Source organism: Danio rerio, chromosome 20 (assembly GCF_052040795.2).
Source record: "Danio rerio strain M-AB ecotype USA chromosome 20, GRCz13ab, whole genome shotgun sequence".
NCBI lineage: Eukaryota > Metazoa > Chordata > Actinopteri > Cypriniformes > Danionidae > Danio > Danio rerio.
The window spans coordinates 52,885,001-52,912,126 of record NC_141040.1 but is presented as its reverse complement, the minus strand read 5'-3'; the positions used below and the strand labels follow the sequence as shown (position 1 = coordinate 52,912,126).

The following is a 27,126-nucleotide window of genomic DNA, read 5'->3' as shown; positions in this document are numbered from 1 at the left end:
ATGGACGTTTTTAAATCTTCAGTACCAGAACAACACTGTTACAGACAACACGAGGACGTGCTGCAGAGGACTACAGTGTTTTATCACACCGGGTTACCTAGGCTGAAGCAGGAAAGCGCCCCCTTGGTGTTTAACTGGTGCCATGAACTGAAGCCTAGGAGGACACTTAAGCTTATTACCCTTAAAGAGATTGTGATGTTGTTTGATGCTAAATTGCTCTTAATTGTTTAAATTAAACTTACTGAATAATATTAAAGTGATCTTTACACCATTTCTGCATTTTGAAATCTCGGCAACAGCTGGAGGTTTGTAATCCACAGCATGTTACTGCAATGTTTACAGTGCTGGTCCTATACTTCCGGGTTTCTTCCCACTGCAGCCTCGCTTTGGTTCTTTGAAATGTCAACCGGGTGAAATAAGCATATAGGTACTGCCTGAAATAAGCATACAGGTACTGCCAGTCTCTGTTCTGTATCTGTTTACATATGTGAATGTGTGAAGTATCACAAGCAATGTATCAGAATTCCACTGATTTCCTGAAATAAACTTTGCATTTGGGGATAATCCAGCGCAGCTCTTTGATAATGAGCTGAACTCTCCGTCCTCTCTATGCAGTATTGGATGAGCACAGTATGTAGCCAATTCCTCTACTTTGAAGGAGAGAGAGGAGAACAAAGTATCACTGCTTAAACCGACTCCGAAATGTTTCGTGTTTTTTCATAATGAATTAATTAATATGTATCTGACTCAGTGAGCAAGGTTGGTTTACATGAAAAAAAATGAATACAAAATAAATGCAAACGAAAATTTCTGACTTCAGTGTGCGCAAAGACCTTTAGTCTCATTACCTTAAAATGAGGTGCAGCAATTGGGGGTTAGCTACTTACACTGCTTTAGAGGTGGCATCAGTGGGCAGCAGCGTGTATGGAGTGTCCCGCGGCCCCGGCTGCAGATCTTGCGACGTCTCAGCACTGTGCTGGCAGGCACCGGAGCCATCTAATTAACACAGGGAAAAGCGAGCGCTGTGCTGGCAGGTTAATTGAGCCTATGGGGCATTCTCATACAGTAAGAACTGAGACCATTTCCCAGAACGCTGACTCTGCTACGAAGCCTTTAGACCTGCTTTACAGGCGGCATTTGAGGAAAAAGTACTAGCTATTCCAGAGATGCTTGGTCTGAAACCCCAGTCTAATGGGGTATATGCACAGCTAGTGTTTTTCAGCCAACGATAGACTTCCGGTGAAAGAGTTATGTGTTTCATAAAGTTACTTTCACAGCATCAATGTTGTAATGTAATTAAAATACATATTAAAATACAATCAGTTAAATAGAGTTAAGCATTCATTTCGTTGTTCATGTGTAAAACGTGACGAAAACCCGCTTAAACGCAAGCCCTCTCAGGGGCAGCAGAATTGAATGCAGTGCTTCTTGTCTAGTCTGATACATTTTATATTGTATATCAGTCAAGCAGTGAAGATCACTGATGTGTAAAAAAAACTAAATCTGATCTTAAATGTTGTAATTTAGTGTGCATATACCCTATTCAGGTTACTACAGGTGTTTTCCTGCTATACCGTATTATCTGGCCATCACAGTACGCTTGTGTCATCATCGTGAGTGCCACTATTGAGCACCAGCTGTTTGTTACTGTATCTAGGTAACAACTCTAAAGGGGAAGACAACAGAATCCCATGGTTTTTGTCCCTTTGCTTTCACTATAGCACAACATGCACTGAACAGAACTTGCACCTGCTGTGGAAACAATAAAAAGAGATGCTTTGTAATAAAATATGCAAATAATGCATCCTTACCAGCAGCCTGCCTTCACAAATTAGCACAAAATTGTTTGCATGTGTGTGAAATCAAATTATACCGTGTTTATTTTGCTTGTGCATTTTGTTATTCTTTAGGTGAATAATTTATCTGTGCAAGTTAATCTACTGAAAGAAATTGAAAAGTCTGATGATTTGCTGGTGTGTTTGGAGTTTTGGTCCTACTATGTTGCTTCTGACACAATATTTTTAACCACGTCCCCTCTTACTTTTGGTTTGCTATGAGGAAATGATGTGCAAAAAGAAAGCACCACCCCCTTCTCGATATTCAGTTTCAGGTAGAAGCGCATCAACATACTGAACTAAAAATCTCAGCAACTTCCGGTTCACAGGGACATTAAGAGTCCACTAAACTTGTGATTCTCGTTCATTAGCAGGCGTCGATGGTACTCTGGGTTCCCAAACTTCAAATTAAAGGACTTTTCCTGTTCAATACCTTCACTTTCAAACACTTAATGTGGGAACACATTTTAAGTGAGTGCAAAGTTACACATGAGCCAAATATCTTGATACTTGCATTTTCCAGGCATCACCTTTCAGTCTCAGTCTATTTCAGCAATGTTGTAGTTGTTTCATCTGAACATTATGACAGCACTACAAAAAAGCTTTTCTTGCTTAAATTGTTTGTCTTGTTTCTAGTCCAAATATCTAAAAACTTTTCTAGACAAGCAAAACATACTGTCGTGTTTTGAGATATAATATGCCAAAATTAAGCGAGTTTTTATCTGCCAATGGGGTAAGCAAAACAATCTTATGTCAAAAGGAAAAACAAGATTATTTTGTTTCCCTCATTGACAGATTATTTAGCTTGTTTAAAGAAAAAAATCCCTTAATATTGGCATATTGTTTCTGAAAACAATATATTTTGCTCGCCTAGAAAATGTTTCTTGATATGAGAATTTTTAGATGTTTGGACTAAAAACAAGACAGAAAATCTAAGTAAGAAAAGCTTTTATTTGCAGTGAACATACAACACAAAGTACCTAATGCAGGATACAGTTCACCCAAAAATATTTATATATTTCACCTTATTGTTTATTCTCTCTCATGTGGTTTTAAACCTTTATGAGTTTCTTTCTTTTCATGAACACACACACATAACAAATATATTTTAAAGAATGTTAGTAACTGAGACCAATCAACTCCCATATTAGGAAAGAAAAATACAATGGAAGACAAAGTCCCAGCAATCAGCATTCCTCAAAATATTTTCTTTTGTGCTCAACAAAAGAAAGAAACTTAAACGTGTTTTGAACAAATGAAAGATACATGAGAGAATGTTTATTTTCGGGTGAACTATCCCTTAAATGTAATGCATAAATGAGCATAATTAATATAAATCGAGGAAGCTACTATGCAGAGGATGTGAAGTGTTGTCAAAAAATAAATAAAAAACCAGCTGACCAAGGAGAATAACCATGGACACATTTTCATTAACAGTGTACAAATTAAAGTATTTTCTAATTCATGTATCTACTTATGTTCATTTTTAAAACCTTTCCCGGGCCTTGAGCGTTTCTTTTTTTAGGATTTCAAGCACCTATGGGAACATATATATATATAGAGAGAAAGATAGAGAGAGAGAGAGAGAGAGAGAGAGAGAGAGAGAGAGAGAGAGAGAGAGAGAGAATGTATATTGTATGTTTCCTCCAAGTTTCAGGAACACCAAATAGTAACTTGATTTCTAGTTGATCATTTGGTATCAGAAGTGGCTTATATGAAAGGCAAAGGCCTCTAGATTACGCTTATTTTACCACAATAACAGATGATCATGCCTTGATTTTGAATTATTTGATTAGGACAGTAAGGTCTGAATTTGCTTAGACTAAAGTCTTTTCACTTAACAGAAATAATGTCCAGTATAGAATATAAAGTCATGCTGCAGTGGAAACAGAATGAATATTGTGTCTGACTCCATCATGATCTTGGAGGACTGCATCCATACATCTCTGCAATGACTCAAATCACCGATTAATAAAGTCATCTAGAATGGCAAAGAAAGTGTTCTTGCAGGACTCCCAGAGTTCATCAAGATTCTTTGGATTCATCTTCAATGCCTCCTCCATCTCACCCCAGACATGCTTAATAATGGTTATGTCTGGTGACTGGGCTAGCCAATCCTGGAGCAGCTTGACCTTCTTTGCTTTCAGGAGCTTTGATGTGGAGGCTGAAGTATGAGAAGGAGCGCTATCCTGCTGAAGAATTTGCCCTCTCCTGTGGTTTGTAATGTAATGGGCAGCACAAATGTCTTGACACCTCAGGCTGTTGATGTTGCCATCCACTCTGCAGATCTCTCAACGCCCAAATACTGAATGTAACCCCAAACTATGATTTTTCTTTCACCAAACTTGACTAATGTCAAGAATCTTGGGTCCATGTGGGTTCCAGTAGGTCTTCTGCAGTATTAGTGATGATTGGGATGCAGTTCAACAGATGATTCAGCAGAAAATCTGCTACCTTTCAAAACAATCAACTAGAAGTCAAGTTATTGTTTGTTGCTCTTACAACTGGGATCAACCACAAGGCTTTCATCAGGTAGTGTATACAGGATGGCAATGAGTAGATAATGTCATAATGATATTGTTGGAATGAATATTTCCTTTATTAACGAAGACACCTTCAGGACCCATGTCTCCACTGATTCCCTCCAGAACGATAACAGACAAGCCTTAAGAGATAACCCTGGTTAAAGAGTGAGGTGAGTTCTTAAAGCAGCTCTGCACACCAACCAAACCATCTGAACTCTGACTTCAAATCTCCAGCGTGAAATGGCCCTGAGGCTAACATGTCACCTTTATTTCTAGCTGAGTGCCTAGCCATGATGTCAGCCCGTGTAGAGGTGTGTGTCTGCGATGATGTCAGTAGTCCAGGCCTGTCTCTGAAAAAGCTCCAGGGAGCGTCTCTGCCACCGCACCACATGCTCCCACGTCGGCTCAACGCCCAACGGACCACAGTGATTCAGCAGATGTGCACATACCGTCCTGCAGATGGTAAACACACACACACAGAAAGAGAGAGAGAGAGTCCGACTGCTGTCTGCTTGTTAGATGGTCCTAATGATGCCAGATTATCGCCCCTTCGGCTCTGGCACCATAAACGCGTCTCGATTTTCTCATTCCTAGGGCCTTTCGTAAATAAATAACAACAACAAACAGCAACAAGAGTACTACACCCAGCGGGGCTTCATGTGACATATGGGATCTCCCTGCTTTGGCCGCGCGGAGCGACACGGACACAGATGGCGGCTCTCAAAATATGGCCTCCCTCTGAAAAAGCCCCCCTTTCGCTGCATATTCAAATTAGCACGCTCGCGCACAGACAACTGCTACCCCTGCGCGACTGCGTTTCCAATTGTTGAGTGCTGTCAGAGGCTCAGATGGGTTAAACACAATGGTGAACAATTAGACGAACGGTTCTAAGAGCAGCGTTGCATTAAATACAAGTTGTAATGAGCTTGAAAGGAGGCGAGGTTGACTCGTATCTCTCCATGGGATTTGACCGAGTCTCCTGTGGCCGGGATATGGGGGGGTGGGTTAACCAGCGCTGTGTGTTTTGTTGAGGCAGGGTTTGTCACTCTCACATTAAGCTTTGGTTGGAGAACTCCATTGGATGCTTGTGGAACATTACAGCGGTGACGTTTAGACCACTTATCTGCATGGATGGAGGTGTAATCGCAATGCATCGCAAACATTTTCATGCGTATCATAGCCTATTGAAGGAGATCGTTCACCCAAAATAACAATTTATAAACTGTTTACTGGTTTATGAACCCTTTGTTGAGCACAACACAAGATATTTTGAAAAAATCTGAAAAGCTGTAAACGTTGACTTCCATTGTTCGAAGAAAAAAAAAAACAAATGCTATTGAAGTCAATGGTTCAGCTTTATTCTGAATATCTTCGTTTGGGTTCAACAGAAGACAAAAACTCAAACAGGTTTGGAAGAAGAAGTGAAATGAGAGGAAATTATGACCATTTTCATTTTTGAGTGCATTATCCCTTTAAGCTGGAGTTAAAAAATGACTGGGGAGGCTGAGCATTCGATTTGACTCGAAGGTTCTCCGACAAATTAGACAACTGTTGACAGGGTTGTAGATTATAGAATTAAACACTCACAGGCCACTTTATTAGGTACACCTTACTAGTACTGGGTTGGACCCCCTTTTGCCTTCAGAACTGCCTTCATGGCATAGATTCAACAAGGCACTGGAAATATTCCTCAGAGATTTTGCTCCGTATAGACATGATAGCATCACGCAGTTGCTGCAGATTTGTCGGCTGCACATCCATGATGTGTGATCCATTCCACCACATCCCAATGGTGCTTTATTGGATTGAACTCGGGTGACTGGAGGCCATTTGAGCGCAGTGAACTCATTGTCATGTTCGAGAAACGTTTATGACATGACGCATTCTCCTGCTGGAAGTAGCCATCAGAAGATGGGTACACTGTGGTCATAAAGGGATGGACATGGTCAGCAACAATACTCGAGTAGGCTGTGGCGTTGACACGATGCTCAATTGGTATAATGGGTCCAAAGTGTGCCAAGAAAATATCCCCCACACCATTACACCACCACCACCAGCCTGAACCGTTTATACAAGGCAGGATGGATCCATGCTTTCATGTTGTTGATGCCAAATTCCGACCCTACCATCCAAATGTCGCAGCAGAAATCAAGACTCAGCAGACCAGGCAACAATTTTCCAATCTTCTGTTGTTTTTTTTTTGGTGAGACAAATCGTGTGCAAATCATGAAAATCCCAGTAGATCAGCAGTTTCTGAAATACTTAGACAGCCTGTCTGGCACCAACAACCATGCCATGTTCAAAGTCCCTTAATTCACCTTTCTTCCCCATTCTGATGCTCGGTTTGAACTGCAGCAGATCGTCTTGACCATGTCTACATGCCTAAATGCATTGAGTTGCTATCATGTAATTAGCTGACTAGGAATTTGAGTTAACAAGCAGTTGGACAAACGTACCTTATAAAGTGGCCGGTGAGAGTACATTTTGGGTATGCAACAGTGCTAACAAAATTTGGATGAATGTCATCCAGTTTCAGCATTGATAATGTAATATTTACATCCAGTCACCTCGCAAGATCTGCAATGTTGAGTCTGTAACACCAGACACTACAGATCAGAACATAGTGAAGTCATTCCAAAATGTTTGGCACTGTTTTCAAGTATTTAAATTAAATGTAAGCCGTATATGCACAAGAAATTATGTTTAAACTGTAGCTTAAACCTTAGCAGGGCCATAGATTTGCTTTTGATATTGGTAATGACCTAATTTGACGCAATAACTTTTATATCCATTGTTGTTTGGCCAAAATCTAAAATAAACTGATATACTACAGTATATACTACTATATTACGGTGGACTCGTAGTGACCTTAACGTGACTTATTCTTTGAAATGTAGCATTTTATAGCCACATCTCGCCAGAGTCTTGCACAGTAAGCTTGGCTGGAAAATTTCCAGTAACACTTTGTTTTGATGGTTCATTTGAGTATCAGTAGACTGTCTGCTTAATATCCTTTGATACTGACCTTCAAAAGACATTTACCTGCTTTTGCAAGTACATAAAGACATTTAAGAAACTTTGCAAGTACATGTCAATTTACACTAATCCTAACCCCAAACCTAACCTAACAGTCTACTTATAATCTAATGAGAATAAGTTGGCAGGTAGATGCAATGTAACCAATACTAAACAGACCATCAAAATAAAGTGAGACCAAATTTCCTTCCAGTTTTGGCACTGTAAACAATCAAACAAATAGAAGCAGCCGCTCAACTGACAGCAGGGAGAGTCACAGCCAATCACACTGTCTGTATGTGTTTGAGTGAAATAGGGCTGTACACATGCTTTCAGTATATATGTTTATTAAAGTTTAGACAGTATTACTTTATTTTGGTGGCGATTTAATTATTGGTGGGGACATTTCAATAAATGATGGATATTGGTAGGGATAGTTCCCTCAGTCCATATTAATTCCACACCTGTAAATCTTAGCTTAAATAATGAAGAATATACACTCTTATTTTAATTATTTTAACAGCCATTTGATTATTAAATGTCTGTACCGGAATACTGTTTGACTCTCTAGAAAACCATAAAGCACTGTTTTTTTTAATTTGCACCTTTATAATACAGCAATATATGCTTGTATATCGATTTTGCAGATTTGCTCCCCTACTAAATTATCCCAATCAATCTAAAATTATGAATTATTTCCACATAAAGCCAATCAAGTGATCTGGTGAAATTGTAATCATATCACAATATATATGGCAGAAAATGAAATACAGTGGATCCTTCGTTATTTATGAGAGTTACATTCTAAAAATAATGTGCAATAGATGAAAATCACGAAGTAGTCTGCTTCATTTTTTACAATTATTATAGATATATTAAGGCTGTAAAACCCTTAACAACACACTTTATATAATTTTCCCAGACAGGCATTACCATTTTCAAAACTTTCTCTCTTGTTAAAACACTCAAAGTTCAAACCTTCGTAGAAAAATAGCCCCAGTGTTACATATTGAAACCAAAGATCAAAACAATTTAATCTTCATTTATGTTTTCCGTAATAGACAGCCGCATAACTTCTACCTTCCCTTAAATTCCATTAATTCACATGCAATATAGGTGAATTGAATAAGCTAAATTGGCCATAGATTATGTGTGTGAATAAAAGAGTGCATGGGTGTTTCAAGTAACTGAAACTGCAATTTATCGAAATTCCGCTAGTCCTGGATCCATAAGAGCAAATTTCTATTGAGCACACTGTTAAAATGGCCAACTTTACAGTCGAAAAAAGTGTTTACAGCCTGATATAAGAACAATTTTGGTTCAAATAGCTAATATTACTCTTCATGACGACTGTAAGGGGGATGAATTTTTTTATAACTCTTCCGTTTTGTTTTTATTAAGTTATATTAAGTCTACATAATTAAAGGCGTGGCCACTTGAGTGACAGCTAGGTCTCGCTAGTCGCCGTTAAATCACCGCTGAACTTGGCGCATTTTATTTATATATTTATATATTCATATATTTTTATATATATATATATATATATATTTATATATATATATTTATATATATATATATATATATATATATATATATATATATATATATATATTTATATATATATATATATATATATATATATATATATATATATATATATATATATATATATATATATATAATTTTTTTTTTTTTATGACACTTTACACAGTCAGTTGCCTTTTGGAATTATTTCCTACAATTATCAGATCAGATGATATGGCATGCTGTGTGCACTTAGTTGTGCTCACAAACCATTCACGTGGCCTCCATTTCCCAGGTAAGTGAAATTATATTTTTAGTTTAGTTTATTTGTTCACATGGTCAATTAATTTTAATAAACATTAAATACATTACCATAAAATGTGCCAGAATTAGAAATGGATGGCTATTTTTCATCTGTAGACCCCTTACAGAATGTTAAAGATTCACAGCTAAAACAGAAGCACAGCATACTAACATAGAATACACTATCATATATAAAACATAAACAGACTGATGTCAGCAGAAGAGGTCAAAAAAAGCCAAAGACAAACAGTACAAATAAGTGTCAAGAATACAGTATTGATCCTGACAATGCTGATTTGTCAAGAACCAATTTTTAACACGAAACTGAAAAGAACAAAAGGTAAGTGATCTTTTAATTGCTGTTGGGATGGAGTTTTATTACATAGCAGCTTTCACTGAAAATACAGACTGACTGAATTTACTTTATATATACACTTATATATGTAATTTTTATATACTTGTATAACATCTTTATAAATGATTTTAAGATCATTAAGATCATTTATCATTTTTCTTCAGAGCTGTAATGCACTCCAGAATCTGACTTATTTATTAGCTGTAGGCTAGAACAGTCATCTGAAGCGTTGTCATGCAGTGTTATGCCTGGATTTTATAATTAGCCTTGCATTTACTAACACTTACTATATATCTGAAGTGTTTGTAGAGGCGTTTAAAGTGTTTTCCTCCTGTAGAAAAACATTATAAGAACAATGCTTAGTGGCTCAATGGGTTACCGCAGTATTTTTAAAAGTCTAAACACTTTATTGATATAGTGTACAACCAAGCACATGTGGTCAGGACACAAACGAGTCTCAGGTAATGAAGTATTAAGCGTTTCTCCCAAAGAAAAGCCTGTCTAAGCAAAATGCTAGCAGGCATCTGTAGCTCCGCTCACGCATCGCTTCTTTGCCCTTATTTGGTAACCCTCAGTCGGTACAATGACACACAAACAAAATGGCGAGAGTTGGGCACGCCTACTTGTAGCTTCTTTTGCGTTCTTCAGAAACCTATGGGTGAAGTCACAGATACTACATCCATATCTTTTACAGTCTATGGTGTTTTCAAGTGCTGGGTTGGGGCTGGAAGAGCATCCGCTGCATAATAACACATGCTGGATAAGTTGGTGGTTCATTCCGCTGTGGCGACCCTTGATTAATAAATGGACTAAGCCAAAAATAAGAATAAATGAATGGAAACGTCTCCACTTCTTAATTTCCCATTTCTTATATTATTGATCCTCAGAGATTTAAAGTCAACTGTATTTTAATGAGCTGGACGAGTGTTTCGCTCTTTGATAAATTTCAGGGTCATCAAGCTCGCAAACAGATGGAGCCAATATCTGGCTCTCTCAAAAATCCACTCCTGATCTCCACCTCCAGTGTATTAAACAATGCGACCAGCTTCTCTCCCTCTGTCTGTCCGCCCTCATCCCTCGCTCTTTCTTGGGAGGAGTACTGGGATTGTGCAGGATTGGGGGGGGTGGGGTGGGGTTCTGGAAAGAAAGAAAGAAAGAAAATGGACTTCTGTGTCAGCAACAGCGTCTTTCTTTGCTCTAATCCTCTCGCCCCAAGCCGCACAGTGCAGTCAAGCGCGCTGTTACATGGCAACAATTAGGAGAGCCCAATCTCAGCACCTGGTCCTCCCCAATCTACAGCAGCTGACTGTATACACACACACACACACACACACACATACAGCCAGGTGGCACCTCTTCAATCACATTAGCTGGCCACTCTAGGGTTAATAAAGACTCCAGCCCCCCTCTCCGATCTGCCTGCCGCCCAGCCTTTTCACCCCGGGGCAGACACTATGTATTCTTTACAGGCCCAGAAACAATGTCGTTTAAACCCAGTTAAAGGGCTACGGAGGGCTGGGCCGAACGCTTAAGGGGCGCCTCTGCGATTTCTTCAGGTCTATTTATGCCAAGTGTACTGTATCACAATAGGGGTCTTTTAACAGAACAACAAAACCTAAAACACTAGATATTTTACATTTGCAGGAGAAAATGTAAATGCTGGCTGACGATGTAAAAGCCAATGGCACAATAGAGAAATTTGCCTAATAGCTGCGCATTTGCTAATCTGTTGCTTAGGTATTCTGAGCTGTCACTACTAGTAGACGGTTGTCAATTGTATTCTGGGCCTTACGCATAGGTTTCTGATATGGGCCCCTTTAGCAAAAATTGCATTCTGAAGACTTAACTGTGGGGCGCCTGCGTGCCTCTGGACCTCAACACATTCTCACTCCCAATATGTCTTATATTAAACTCAATCAAGAACCCTTCTCAGTGCTGTGCAATTAATTAAAATATCGGTTTGGATTTCGATTTTGGCTTCTAACGATTGCGAAAAAACTTTAATTGAGATAATCGATTATTGCCTCATTTACCACTCTTTTCCAGTTGTGCACATTTGTTCCTCTGCAAAGCTCAGATACAGGTGACCATTGCTAAAAGCATGTACTGTAATGTAATGTAATGTTTGCAGCACAGGATGCACATCATTCATTAATGAACATTCGAAACATTCATGTTTTTAAAAGCGCGAATGAGATCGCATGCTGTTCTGTGCGTGCGCTCAACCTCAGAGACGGCCAGAGCACACACATCTAAAGTCATCTTAATGTGAGCACTTCAATGATCAAATAGGTGTCAAAACGCAGCGTTTAGTGATTATTTATATTAAGCCTCATTTGTGTAATAAACAAAACGAGTTGAGAATCAAAAGACATGTGAAAGAGAAACCATTAATCAGAACCGTACTGCTCTTAAAGTGACAGTGCGCAATTTTCCTGCTACTGACTGTTTTTATCATTAATCAAACAACAAAAGGGCAAAATCACTTACTGCTCTTGACTGAAAGACTGTTGTAGCTATAAAGTTTTTTTCTTATAGTGAAGATATATATATATATATGAGCAATATCACACGAGTAGCTAGTGCTCCCACCAGTGCCGATATACAGCCATATCACACTGCTACGAGTGTGACATTACGTTTATACAACAGTTTGATGGTATAATTGTGTATATAAAAATAAAGTCAAACATGGAGAGTGTCAAAAACCCTTTTGTATGAGGAACTACTTTTTTCCGTGTTGGATTCAAATTATAAGCTGACAGCTAAACAGCTGAGCAAGCATCTTTTAAAGATTCTAACAACACTTTAGATCTGTAGTGTCTGCTTGTTGCAGGATGTATGTGGGCGGAGTAGTACACAAAGGGTAAAGAGGCTGTATGGGTGGTGATATTACTTAAATATATCACTGCTATCAGCTAATCGGATTCGAGAACCAGACAGAACTGTTGTATAAATAAATAAATAAATAATTAAAAAAAAAAAAATATATATATATATATATATATATATATATATATATATATATATATATATATATATATATTTTTTTTTTTTTTTTTTTTTCCCTCCAAAAAAAAAAGCATTCAGACTAAAGTGTGTTGTTTCTTTAGTAGACAATCAAAAAATATATATTGCTAATAATATTGACCTTAAATTAGGTTTCAAAATATTTAAACCTGCTTTTATTCTAGTCAAAATAAAACAAATAAGCCTTTCTCCTGAAGAAAAAAATATTATAGGAAATACTGTGAAAAATTCCTTGCTCTGTTAAACCTAATTTGGGAAACATTTATTAAAAAAATTCACAGGAGGGCATATAATTTTGACTTCAACTGATAATCATTTTAAATAATCATGATAACAATTATGACCAAAATAATCATGATGATTTTTCCCATAATCGAGCAGCCCTACTCCTCAGCACTAGGCATGATCAACTCGGGTACAACTCATGTGTAAATGCTAATAATGTGAGTTTGAATGCCATTTTACATGACATTTATTGCCAAACTACTGAAAGCAGCAGCAGATAGTTCACCTCAGATCTTGAAATTAAATTAAACTGTAATTGAATTGATTCCAACCTAAATCAGGGATTCAGCATCTACATTTAATAATGTTAAAGAGGTTTAATATGTATTAATTAAATTATAAACCTTACCATTTCAATGGAGTGCAGTGAGTGCGCTATTCTGTGCTTCTGAATGGCTGCATTTAAATTTCTGTTGTGTTTTGTCTGGTGCAAACAGCCAAATTGCTAATGACTCTAAATCTCATCACATAGCGGGTTGTTAGGACACGAGTTTACAATGTAACCTGCTCACCTAATGTTTACACTCGTAATATTTAAATCATTTGCTAATTAATAACCTCATCATGTGGAACTCTGAATCTGCATCTCATTTTGGAGTCTGCTACGGTCCACAGGAGGTCGCATTTCGGTCACGAACAAATGCCTTAGGAGCCTTCCTGACTGAATAAACGTAATGCGTTGTTTTCCAGCAAGCAGCCCGGGGTGCTGAAATATAATTGGCTAAACTAGCAGTGGGTGGGTTAAAAAACCAAAACAAAGACAGATGTTCCAGCACGGAAAGCACATTTTCAAAGCAGAATATCTGACTTCATCATTGTTTTTCAGATAAACAAGAATGTTCATAGCATGTTTCTGAAATAACTGCCAACATATTGATATTTTTATGCTTTAGAAGAGTCAAAAACGTGATTTCTAGGGTTTTACATACAGTTGCCAAAGCATTTTTAGGCATTTGTGGCCCATAGCCTGCTCATTGTTAGTGTGATTTCTGCAAATATATATATATATATATATATATATATATATATATATACACACACACACACACACACACAACAACAATCACATAGATCTGACAAACAAGCAGTATTCTCAAAGTAATACTACACAAACATGCTTGTATGCTACTGAATTGATGTAACTTGGTATTTACAAAGTATTTCAATGAATTGTATTTTTGTTAACATGCTATACCAGTGGTTCTCAAACTGGTTCTCAAATAGTGGTCCGCGGGCTTACTTCTAGTGGTACGTGGAGGAATCACTGAGTAATGAAAGAAAAAATGAATAAAAATTTTTATCATTTGATGCATTCGATAACACCGATGTGATCAGCATTGGCTGTTTTCTAAAGCCTACAATCAACGCACTGTGCTTAAAATGTATATTTTAGTGCATCGCGTCATCAGCTGCTAAAAATTAATCCAAATGACGCAGAACTACAGAAAGAGGTGTGTGGTGCTTGCGGAGCAGATACATGCTAGAGCAGTGGTCCCCAACCCTCGGGCCACAGACCGGCACCGGTCTATAGATCAATTAGTACCGGGCCGCACAAAAAATTTTAATTATTTCCGTTTTATTGATTTTCTGAGTCTGAACGATCATTTATTTTGAAAAATCTTTTATTGAGAAAAATGACCGTATTTTCTTGTTACATCTCGGTCACTTGAGCATCAAAATTTAACCCACAGACTAGCAAAATGAGTAGAAACTGCAGCACGACGCGCTTGCGTTTTCCAGGTGTACCCAGTTTAAAACATCTTAACTTTTGAGCTCCGCGAGACACAAGGTCAAGTTGTCAAATTGTACAAATATGAATATGCCTCGTTTTCAAACTGTGCAGTGCTGTAGCTGCTTGATTTGGCCAAGTACGCCACTTTATTTCAATAATGGTCATTTTGGTGGTACTCGGAGAGACTATTTTTTTGAGGTGGTACTGGGTGAAAAAACTTTAAGAACCACTGTGCTAAAAGCAAACTGATAAAATCCATTGGTAATTCCTTGGTACTCTTTTGTTAGCGACACAGCCGTTGGACACTAGCATTACACGGAAGTGCAAAAAGAATAAACCCACAACACTGACCTTTTGTCTTCTCTCGTTTGTTTTATGCTTCGTCATTACAATGAGAGCCGAGCCGAGCAGTGCTCATTTTCATAACAATACCTGCAGATTTATATGCTAGGGTTATGATCAACAGCAATTTGCGAACACAAATTACAACCCCGAATTAAGCAGCATGGACCGGAGCTGAATGCTATCGGCGAGCAGAACGCCTGTTGCTTTGTGTTGCAGTAAGACGCCACAGAGCCAATGAATGAGTAAACAGACATACAGAAAGATTAATTGAGCAAAGCAACCACTCCTGAATGCTGATTAATTCAGACGGAAACACAAATGAACAACAACAAAACAAAATGCACAGCTAATCCTTCTGTCTGCCGGGCTGATGATATTCTGCATTTGTCAAGCGCCGAGGGAACTTTAATGGTTTACACAGGCTGTGCGCTCCATTAGACCCATGATTCATTTCTTCACATGCATTTCTACATCCTCTCTGCTCTCCAATGCCTTTTAGGTTGACACACATTCACTCTCTCATACACACACACACACACGGGCTGAAGATGCCCCATTTAACACATCAAAGCTTGGGGACTGAAAGCTGCGAGCTGGAGGACAGACAGATGCAGCGCTGCATCACTTTAATCCTCTTTACCCAGCCACGTGTAGACAGACAGACAGAGAGACAGACAGAGACAAACAAATACCACTCGGAGTAAACAAGTGAAGGTGCAAGAGGTGAGGAGACACACACACACACACACACACACAGAGCCTCACAGACACAAACAGAGCCACACATACATACACAATCAGAGCCACAAAAAATGTCTTGGCAGAAAATTAATGATGTTCCATTAAAAATTAACTTGGTGGCGCAGTAGGTAGTGCTGTCGCCTCACAGCAAGAAGGTTGATGGTTCGAGCCTCAGCTCGGTCTGTTGGGGTTTCTGTGTGGAGTTTGCACGTTCTCCCTGCGTTCACGTGGTTTTCCTCCGTGTGCTTCTGTTTCCCCCACAGTCCAAAGACATGCGGTACGGGTGAAATAGGAAGGCTAAATTGTCCATAGTGTATGAGTGTGAATGAGTGTGTGTGGATGTTTGCCCGAAAAGGGTTGCAGCTGAAAGAGCATTCGCTGCGTAAAACATATGCTGGATAAGTTGGCGGTTCAATCTGCTGTGGCGACCCCTGATTAATAAAGGGACTAAGCCGAAAAGAAAATTAATGAATTAAAATGAACTATGAATATAAATGAATGTAAATATATACAGAGAAAAATGACAAAAATGCTATACTGTGTTTTACAGTGCATCCGGAAAGAATTCATAGCGCTTCACTTTTTCCACTTTATTTATGTTACAGCCTTATTACATAATGGATTAAATTCTTTCACAAGCTTGGCACACCTGTCTTTGGGAATTTTTGCCCATTCCTCTTTGCAGCACCTCTCAAGCTCTATCAGGTTGGATGGGAAGTGAAGGTGTACAGCCATTTTCAGATCTCTCCAGAGATGTTCAATAGGTTTTAGATTTGGGCTCTGGTTGGGCCACTCAAGGACATTCACCGAGTTGTTATGAAGTCACTCCATTGATATTCTGGCAGTGTCCTTTGGGTCATTGTGCTGCTGGAAGATGAAGCAGGTTTTCATTCAGGATGTCTCTGTACATTGCTGCATTCATCTTTCCCTCTATCCTGACTCGTCTTCCAGTTCCTGCTGCTGAAAAACATCCCCACAGCATGATGCTGCCACCACCATGCTTCACTGTAGGGATGGTATTAGCCTGGTGATGAGCGGTGTCTGGTTTTCTCTAAACGTAACGCCTGGCATTTACTTCAAAGGCAAATTCCAGGCAGGGAGGTGGCTTACGTCTGGCCACTCTGCCATACAGGCTTGATTGGTGGATTGCTGCACAGATGGTTGTCCTTCTGTAAGTTCTCCTCTCTCCACAGAAGAATGCTGGAGCTCAGACAGAGTGACCATCGGGTTATTGATCACCTCCCTGACTAAGGCCCTTCTCGCCCGATCACTCAGCTTAGATAACCAGCCAGCTCTAAAAATAGTCCTGGTAGTTCAAACATCTTCCACTTACGGATGATGGAGGCCGCTGTGCTCATTGGAACTTTCAGAGCAGCATAAAGTTTTCTGTAATCTTCCCCAGCCTTGTGCCTCAAGAAAATTCTGTTTTGTCTACAGACAATTCCTTTGTCTTCATGCTTGGTTTGTGCTTTGAAATGCACCGTTAATCCTGGGACCTTAAATACACAGGTGTACGCCTTTTCAAATCATGTCCAATAAACTGATTTTACCACAGGTAAACTCCAATGAAGCTGCTGAAACATCTCAAGAATGATCAGTGGAAACAGAATGTGCCTGAGCTCAATTTAGAGCTTCACGGCAAAGGCTGGGAATACTGATGTACATCTGATTTTTCAGGTTTTTTATTTACAAAAAAAAGGAAAAAAAAAAGAAAAAAAGACAAATATTGCAATATTATGATACGTATGACATTTTATATATGCAAAGTCCATATGAACTAGGATGACATATAGGCATTTCCATATTTCAGATTTCTATTTTGGGATCTGTGTTTCCATTAATCTACTCTTTTGGATTTGGCCACAGGTTCTCCTCCACATCACAGTGGGGTTTTCATTAGTCATGTGAATTCACGAATGTGAATTCAGACCTGACATTAGTCTGCTGTTATGCTGTGATTTGGCTTTCTTGCATACAGTAATGTTAAATATGAAAACATTGTCTGTAAAAGTGGTACATAGAACATAGAAACCATATATATGAATAAGGATGAAATCTATAGATAAAGTAGTGCAGTTGGTCATCTTCTGTGGTTACTGCTGTCATTTGATCTACCCTGAAATTTTCATCATTTAAATATGTAATATTGTACATCAGTTTTTGAGCATCCAGAGTAATGAAACAGTTACTTACTTTGAACGCTTGTCTCAGTTGATAGTTACATTGTGTTAATTAAATGAATACACAGTTATTTCAAATGCAATGTTTGAGTTGTATTTTGAAATAGGATCCATCCAAGCATTGGAAAAAGTTTGTTTTGCAAAAATGTGCAATTTTGGAAACGATTGTAAATTGTGTCTAGAGTTTTGAAAATTGACAACAGGGTTGTGAATTGTGTGACAAAACAATTGAAAACTATAAGCAGCAGTAAATTGGGAGTTTATTAAGCTAAGAATCATAGCTTAAAGTTTGCCATCATGGAGAATTATACCTGAAGTGTGATCAATTTGCTAAATGTCCTGTCAGGACATTGCCTTTTTTTTCTTTTAAATCAATAGTAAGGCAGATATATGAGAATCCTCTTGTTGCTGACCTTCATTGTGACCTCAGTTGAGCATCTCTGAGAGTCTGTGCTGAAGGTCTCAGTAGAGAAAGACAGACAACTCCATCAACTTGAAGGAAAAACACGCTCCGGCTTTCGGAGATACGGTCACATAAAAGCACAGCAGCAGCCTGAGAAGAGAGGAGACAAAGTGTTATTGAGACACCAGAGGACAGATGAGGTGAAAAGAAAAGCCTTGAAATCCAGAGTTATTGATTTCTCCCCCTACGACAGACCACAGATCAGTAACGTTCAGCAGATTCCTTAACTTAAAGGACATTCATTTATAATGCATTCTGTTTAATACACAAGCATGCCGGTTTTTGAGTTTATGAAATATCATCAGACAAAATCTGAGCTTCAAATGGCAACAAGAACATTTAAATTGTTTACACTAGCTAATGCGTTTGGGTATCATGAACTAGAAATTTGTATATACAGCGTTGAGGGTAACCTAAGTTCATTCAGTCATTCCTTTTCTTTTCGGCTTAGTCTCTTTATTAATCAGGGGTCGCAACAGCAGAATGAACCACCAACTTATCCAGCTTATGTTTAACGCAGCGGATTCCTTTCCAGCCACAACCCAACACTGGGAAACACCCATACACTCTTGCATTCACAAACATACACTATGGCCAATTTAGCTTAATCAATTCACCTGTACCGCATGTCTTTGGACTGTGGGAGAAACCGGAGTGTGTTCTCGTGGGAAGAACATGCTAACTCCACACAGAAATGCCAACTGATTCAGCCAGAGGTAACGAATGTTACGTAATAATATAACATTTCCAAGTAACAAGTAAACTTTTTAAAGCATTTCATTTAAAAATGAAATAATAATATTTGAGTTACTTTTTTGAAAATGTAACGCAAATTACTTTAGTTTTTTTAATTAGCTTATAAAAATGAATTGCTGAATTAAAATGAAAGTAGTGAATGAATCAATGAATCAAGCAGTCGAAGAGAGAATGTGTTTATTATTTTGAACACATTGAAGAAAAGAAAAAGGGGATTGTCTCAATAGACAAGAGATTTTACTGAAGACAAAGTACAAAAGTAACAAAAGCACTGCTTTTAAAACTTTTAATAATCTGTATATATGGCATGTATAGCTCTGAGGTCAGGAAGTTCTCAGATTACATTCTCCTAAAATAACATTTTTATGTGTTTTAAAAGGTAAATGGAGGTTATACAGTGTGTTGTTATTTGCAGCGCTCCTCTAATAAACAAGAGAAAGAAAAAAAAAAGTTCTGAAAGAGATCAAGTCTCCGCCAGGTTATTAAAGTTAGGTAGGTTAAAAGTAATGCAAAAGTAACTTATGGTAGCATAACTTACTATAAAAAGTAACTAAGTAATGCTACTAGCTACTTTTTTGATGAGATTAGCTCAATATTTTAAACTATTACTTTCAAAAGTAATCTTTAACAATACTGTATATACAGTGCTCAGCATGTAAAAGCACACTCCTCAAAAATCTTTTAAAATCCCATTTTTAATAGGAAGCTATACAATATTATATTTGTGCATATAGATTAGATTAGTCAGGACTGGAGCCAAATCTGGAGCTTATCTAACAAAATAACTTACTATAACGGTCCAAAAACCTAATGTATGTCATGGATAAATATTACATACAAATTTTAAAAAGTGGGAAAATAAAAAGCAAAAAAAATTTCAAACTTAGTTGAAATTTTGTAGGTTGTAATTTATTTTTTGCAATATTTTGCTTGAATTAAATTTTATTATCTTTCTATTTCTAAATATGATTGGTGAGTAAATAGTTTAATAAATAAATCTATTTAATAAATCGGTTTTGTTTAAATGCACAACAATGCAATGCCTATATTCCCTGAGAAATGGATAAAAATATTCATTTTCAAAATGGGGTGTACTCAATTATGCTGAGCACTGTATTTATATTGTGTGTGTGTGTGTGTAAATAAAATTTAAAAAAATGTATAGTCTTATCCAATATACATTTTAATTTAAAAATATGCAATTTTGTTTCAATATGTTCAAATAATACAAATAGATTTAATCACCTAAATAACAACTATATAAGTAAATCCTTAACAACTAAAATCCAAAATGTAAAAAAAAATGATTATGCAGACACAAGGTATTACAATTTGAACATTTGCAAAAATAAAGATGCATGAATTAAAATTGTAATATTGAGCAAAAGTTATTAGACGCAACAAAAAATATATAAAAATTAATAAATGAAAATAGCAAAAAAATAATAAAATTGTGATGTAGACTAAGCACAAAAATATTGAACATTACAAAAACATTACAATTAGTAAATATGAATAAAAATATATTGATTAAAAGTAACAATAGAGTAAAATTTTATATATATATATATATATATATATATATATATATATATATATATATATATATATATATATAATTTATAGTATATTATAAAATATTTATAGTATATTATACTAACATTCTATTAATGATTAATTAATGTTTTCCACACACGTGGATACATACAGAATTGGAATGCTCAAAATAGGATTTTTTTTTCTTTTTTACTGTCAGTTTTGATTAATTTGAATCCCTGCTACATTAAAAAACTTTAAAAAAAAAACTTTTATTTGAATCAATTATTTAATTATTAAGCTTAAAAGAAATAAAAATCTACATCAAAACACTTTAACTACTGGCATTATTATTAAACATTTGCTTATAATACATCAATCAATGTTCATTTACATGACTTGAAAAGCTACAAATGCTGTAAAAGCCTTGCTCATTATGATTATTCAATTATTGTAACCCCAAATCTGCTGTACAAGTCGCAAACAAATGAAAAACCACTAAGCGTTTGCAGAGCAGCCATCTGAATTCAACTCTCACAGGCTGTTGTGCTGATTAAAAATGACTGGAGTACGAGCATCTCTCCTTCAGTGAAGCAGCAACGGGCAACAACGATCCCATTTCACATGGCAGTGATTTTCATTTCCGAGAGAGCGAGAGAAAGAGGATCCCTGAGGAATAACAGCGCTCTCCTGCCAGTGACAAGTTTGACAGCTTCAGCCACAGAGACAAAAGACGAGACCGAGTGAATAATGAGTGGCTCCTGTCGGGGGATTCCTGCGGCAGGTTCTCCTCCAGCATCTGATGCTGCCAGCTGATTTCTGCACCAACATGTCCTCACATGCCATTATAACACACTCTGCAGACACGCACTCAAGCTGATCCTGACAAAAACACAAAAAAACTGACAATTCAACACATGCACTTGAAAACACAAACGCGAACATACAGGGGGTGTGATTTGCGGCCTGAAATGAAGATGTTTTTTGTTTATCAAGCTGTATATATTCAGGCTCTGTTCACATGATCATGGGTATTTTTAAAACTGCATGTTTTACTAAGCAGTTTTGCTGTTTGTCCACATGAAAACACAGTGAAACTGAAAACAAAACTTTCTGAAAACTCTGTGAGGGTGAAGATTTTTCGATATTCTGGGTAGTCAAAGTCCCTTTAAGCCAAGTCATTTCACTTGGCAGCCATCTTTTGAAATACCTCTCAGGCAGTATGCTTGGACATTTTGCTTAAATGAGGAACATCAATTTCTCCAAAATTGCTTGCCAAGCTTAGGATTGGAATTGGTAATAATATTAAACAACAATTGTCTCTTTAGTTTAATTTCTAAACTGTTGAACCACACAAAATCTGAAAACTCAGATCTGGTCCGAGCCCTTACCTCAGAGAATCAGTCTACAGCGATTGATGATTGGCTCCTGTAATATAAGACGGGGCTTCTTTTATCATATTGACATTACACATTTCTAAACTAGATCAAATGACCTCCACAATCACCAGAACTCAATCCAAAAAGAGCACCTTAGAGATGTGGTGAAATGGGAGATTCACATCATTGATGTGCAGCCAACAAATCGGCAGCAACTGAGTGATGCTATAATGTCAATACGGAGCAAAATCTCTAAGGAATATTTCTAGTAGCTTGTTGAATCTATGCCACGAAGGATTAAGACAGTTCTGAAGGCAAGAGAGTTTCCAACCAGCCATTAGTAAGCTGTACCTAATAAAGTGGCCAGTTAGTGTTCATCAAAAGCTTTTAATTATTTATATTATTATTAATAGTTTGCTCACAATACCTCAATTAATGTTCATTTACATTATACACATTATACAAAATTATACGTGTGACATTTCTTGTGTTTTCTACAGTCTTTGGTACAGTCTCAGTGCCAACCCAAGCGCATTCTGAAAAGGTACCTCTTTATTGAATTCTGGACAGTGCCAAATACGTCCCAAGAGCTACGTTTTTGTTTTGTTTTTTTTTTGCAGTTTTTTTTTTTTTTGCAGTTTTTATGAATCCACCAGATGTCACTATGTACGCTTTTTTAGATATCAAATTTGTCTCATGAGTGCCATTTACACCTACTGTTCTCACGTAAACCCACCAGAGGCCGCTGTCAAATCCCTAAACCCAACCAATTGTATTGATCGACCCGCCCACCCACTTCCCTTAACCCAACTAACAACTTTCTAAATCAATCAAAAAAAATAAAAGCCCTCATCTGTTTTTTTACTCCATTTTTAGATTTTACCACATTCTCACCCTGTTATTTAATTTATTTACTTTCTGGCTTGTTGTTTTTGTCTTACCTGCTTTCTGGAACGGTTCTTTCCCGAACTTAAAACCAGTCATCGTGGTCAACTCCTCTCTCAAATCAGACAACGTACATTGCGAGCTAACGTGACAAACTGGTAACAGCGGGAAATCTGTTTATACAGAGGTAAGCGGTCAACTCGAAAAGCAAACAACATCATACCGCCCTGTGGCGTTCATTTTAAAACGGAAATGCAGCCATACATACTTCTGGCAACATAATTCACAATCTCCAGAAACAGATTTAGGGCTACGTTTTTAGTATGAGCCTATGTTGGTCATTACAGGTCATATTACGTGTTGTTCGCCCCCAGGACAGTGATCCGCCTCTGTACTCTCGTTTGCATCGATTTGTATGCAATTTACTCTTGCAAATTCACCATTTGATGTGAACCCAGTATGAAAGTGTCACTATTGCCACCTGTTGGTTTGGCGCACTCTTCACACGAATCACATTGTGATTTTGCGTTTTCACCATAGACTGTAAAATATATGGACGTAGTATCCGTGACGTCACCCATAGGTTTCTGAACACTGCAAAAGAAGCGACAAGTAGACGCGGACAACCATCGCCATTTTGTTAGTGCATATCGCACCCACGGCAGGCAACCAAACAAGGGCAAAGAGGCGGAGAGTGAGCAGAGCATACATTTTGCTTGGACCTGGCTTAGACAGACTTTACTTTGGGAGAACACTGAATACTTTATTATCTGTGACTCGTTTGTATTCTGACCACATGTGCTTGGCTGTACACTATATCAATAAAGTGTTTAGACTTTTAAAAACACTGTTGTACTACATTGAGCCACTAAACATTGCTCTTATGACGTTTTACTACAGGAGGAAACGCAAATTACTTCCAAACACTTCAGATGTGGTCTGTGTTAGTAAATGCAAAACTATTGATGAAATCCAGGCATAACACTGTATGACAACGCTACAGATGACTGATCTAGAGCCTACAGCAAATCAATCTGTCAAATTCTGGAGTGCATTACAACTCTAAAGAACAATATAAATGATTAATGATCTTAAATAAAACAAATACGTTTTTAGAGATGGTATACAAGTAAATAACTACTCACCTGGGAAACAGAAACCACGTAAATGGTTTGTGAGAACAATTAAGTGCACACAGCATGCCATATCATGTGATAATTGTAAGAAATAACCCCAAAACGCAACTGACTGTGTAAAACCACATAAAACAACACAAAAATAGGATGAATATGCCGATATTAGCGGCTAATCTCCCGGAGTCAGCTGAGGTGAAGTGACTGCAACCAGCGAGACCTAGCTGTCACTCAAGTGGCCACGCCCTTAGTTATGCAAACTTAATATAAACTATTATAAAGAAAACGCATGAGTTATAAAAAAAAAAAAAAAAAAATTCACCCCCTCACAGTTGTCATGAAGGGTAATATTAGCTATATGCACCAAAATAGTTCTTTGTACCAGGCTGTAAACACCTTTTTTGCTGCTGTAAAGCTGCCCATTCTAACAGTGGGCTCAATCCGTTTGTTAATTGGTGACGTGTTTGTGATTTATGTAATACTGTTTCCGGGTCCAAGCCGCTCTTTGAGTGGAGAAATCATTCGTTTATGATCACTTTTTATTCCTATCACACATTAAAGTTATTTTGTATAAAAGCATAGTGTACACAACAATCTCTGGGCTTGCTGCATAACAAATACCAAAATTAACAATTTATTTAAAAAAAAAATCACTTTCTGGCCATCAGATATTAGGCATGGACATATATACTGCGATCATGATTTTCGAAAGCCTCAAATCGCTTTGTAAACGTTTATTATTACCATTTCATGAGTCTCACCATTCAGTTGAATAGAGCGATTGGACCCGGAAGCCGCTTCGTGTGACGTCATACTTAACAAGCGGATTGAAATTTGCTCTGTTATGGAGCCAGGACAAGCAGAATATCGATGAATTGCAGTTTTCAGTTACTTGCGTATTGGCTTTCCGAGGGAGAGCGGTAGGTTGCCGCTTGGTTTTCATATGGACGGAGATTTTTTTTTTTTATTATGAAAGCAGGGAAATGTCCATTTAAAAAGTACAGTGGACATGGGCTGAAATTGAAAGATTCTGAAAACTTTGGCCACGGTGAAGATTTTCCAAAACTCAAAATACTGTGTCGTTACCAATGGTCGTTACAGGTCATATTTTGTGTTGTTCTCCCACGGGACAGTGATCCGCCTCTGTTCTCACACTTTCATTGATTTGCTTGAAATTTACTCGTGCAAATACTTCATTCCCCATTTGATGTGAACCCAGCATGAAAGTGTCATTATCGCTACCTGTTGTTTCGACATGCTCTTCACACGCATTATATTGTGGTTTTGCTTTGTTTTTTTGTTTTGTTTTGTTTTTTTAACAAAAGCAGGACAAAAATAATAGTGTACATGTAGACATGGGCTGAAATAAAACTTTTTAAAACTCGGGGGCCAGGGGTGAAGACTTTCTGAAACTCCGGGTACCATGTGGTCATGTGGACACTACAAGTGGAGATTTCACCTTTCACCGTCGTTTTCTCCTTTCTGATTGGCCAACACTACTGGGTTGCAAACCAACAGCTTTGCTGTACCGGCCCTTACAGAGTGGCGGGAAAATGCAACAAACATTGTGGATCATGGAACACATAACGTTGCAACCCTTCATGAACAGCTAAATACTGTTTGCCGTACACTGACATGGTCTCACCCTGTCTTTGGGTCTCACAGCTTGGCAGGTCTGCTTTGCCTTTGGAAAGCATGCACTCTCATGAATAGTTAAGAATCAGGGTCTTCTCATAGGATGAGAAAACTCAGCTATGAATGATAATGAGATACCGATACGTCATCACTGCACTAGCAGATTCTCGCTAAGTCACAGATTTTTCTCCCGCCCCAAAAATGATTTCAAACCGGGAAAATTAAATTAGCTGACAAAAGCTCAAAATCATTCAGTTTTACCCACAATTTAAGCTGACAGGTGCTCTCAAAAACAGTACTCCAGAGTGTCTTGAACCTTTAAGCTTTTTTTAATGCGACTTTCTGAAATGCACATAAAACAGGAGGATATTAAAATAGCTATAGAGGGTTCCACTTAGAAGCTTTTACTTTACACATAATATTTCCATTCCACGGAAGGTTCTTTAAAGTCAGATTTTAAAAATGTCCTAAAAACAAAACCAAGAAAAGGTTCTCTAGGAATCGTAAAAATAAGATCCTCTATGACATCAGAGGAACCATGTTTTTCAAAACGAAAGCAACAATCTTAAAAGAGAAACGCCAACTGCTGTCCGGGGAGAAAATTGGTGCTAATTTGAAAATTGTGGTTTTTTTGTGGCAGTGGTTCAGATGGACTGACACGTCTCCCGGCTGATCCGGCCTTCCTTATGGACTGAGTGTGACTTCATACAGGGGATTTTCCACTTAGCCCAGTGGATTTTGCATTATTTCTCGTCAGTTTGCTTTGTTTGTGTGAGCAGAGCGGACGTGCATCCACGATACGCACTAATCTCCGTCTCATCAGAGCGACGGGTGCGAGGCATTTATGGCAGATGTCCATTAGCAGCCGATCAGCAGGGTCTGTCTCCGCAGGGGCCATGACAGCTCCTGAGTGTGTGTGTGTGTGTGTTTGGGATGGATCGGGCTCTTCGCTGGTCCTGTGGATTTCTCCCTCGCCCCACGGAGGCGTCTCGGACACAAGCTGCCGTCCCCCCCGACCCCCCTGCCTCGGAGATCAGGAACCCACTTATCCAGCCACGCCATTGTCTCGCGTGTCCACACACATCTGTTCTGCTTGGGCAACACCGCCACTGACAGACAGTCCATTGTTCCTGCGGCCGGTAGGAGGACGCACTCACAGTTTGGGGTAATTGCCGCTCCTAATTAGTTCAAGACACACACACGCAATTGCTTTTTAATTAAACGCCATCCAGCCTCTAATGAGCAATCAGTATCAACCAATAAAGAGACAAAACGCGCCCGGAAAGACTGAAAATTGACATTTATTCTAGTGCAGAGGTCAGTGTTTTAACAGTAGGGCGGATACCAGGGGGTTGCTGTGTACATAGGTATTCTAAATGTTTCCTATGTGTTGCTATCCGGTTACTGAGGTTGGAACTATTTTGCTGCAAAAATAAAAACAACTCAAAAACATTGCTTATGTGACATTT

At 38.0% G+C, this 27,126-nt stretch overlaps 1 long non-coding RNA gene across 50 annotated transcripts in view; it reads right to left on the bottom strand.

Annotated features, from left to right (window-relative positions):
* LOC137488701 (uncharacterized) overlaps nucleotides 1-27,126 on the bottom strand; it is a 154,117-nt gene that overhangs the window by 64,397 nt on the left and 62,594 nt on the right. For 12 of the 50 annotated variants that reach the window (XR_015519027.1, XR_015519051.1, XR_015519018.1 and 9 more), the window contains one exon: nucleotides 25,964-26,835. This is a non-coding gene — a long non-coding RNA (uncharacterized LOC137488701). Of the gene's footprint in view, nucleotides 1-887; nucleotides 997-4,624; nucleotides 4,814-10,407; nucleotides 10,695-17,356; nucleotides 18,424-20,250; nucleotides 21,508-25,963; nucleotides 26,836-27,126 lie in introns of those variants that run through there. The other 38 variants (XR_015519047.1, XR_015519009.1, XR_015519046.1 and 35 more) reach the window with 6 other exon arrangements.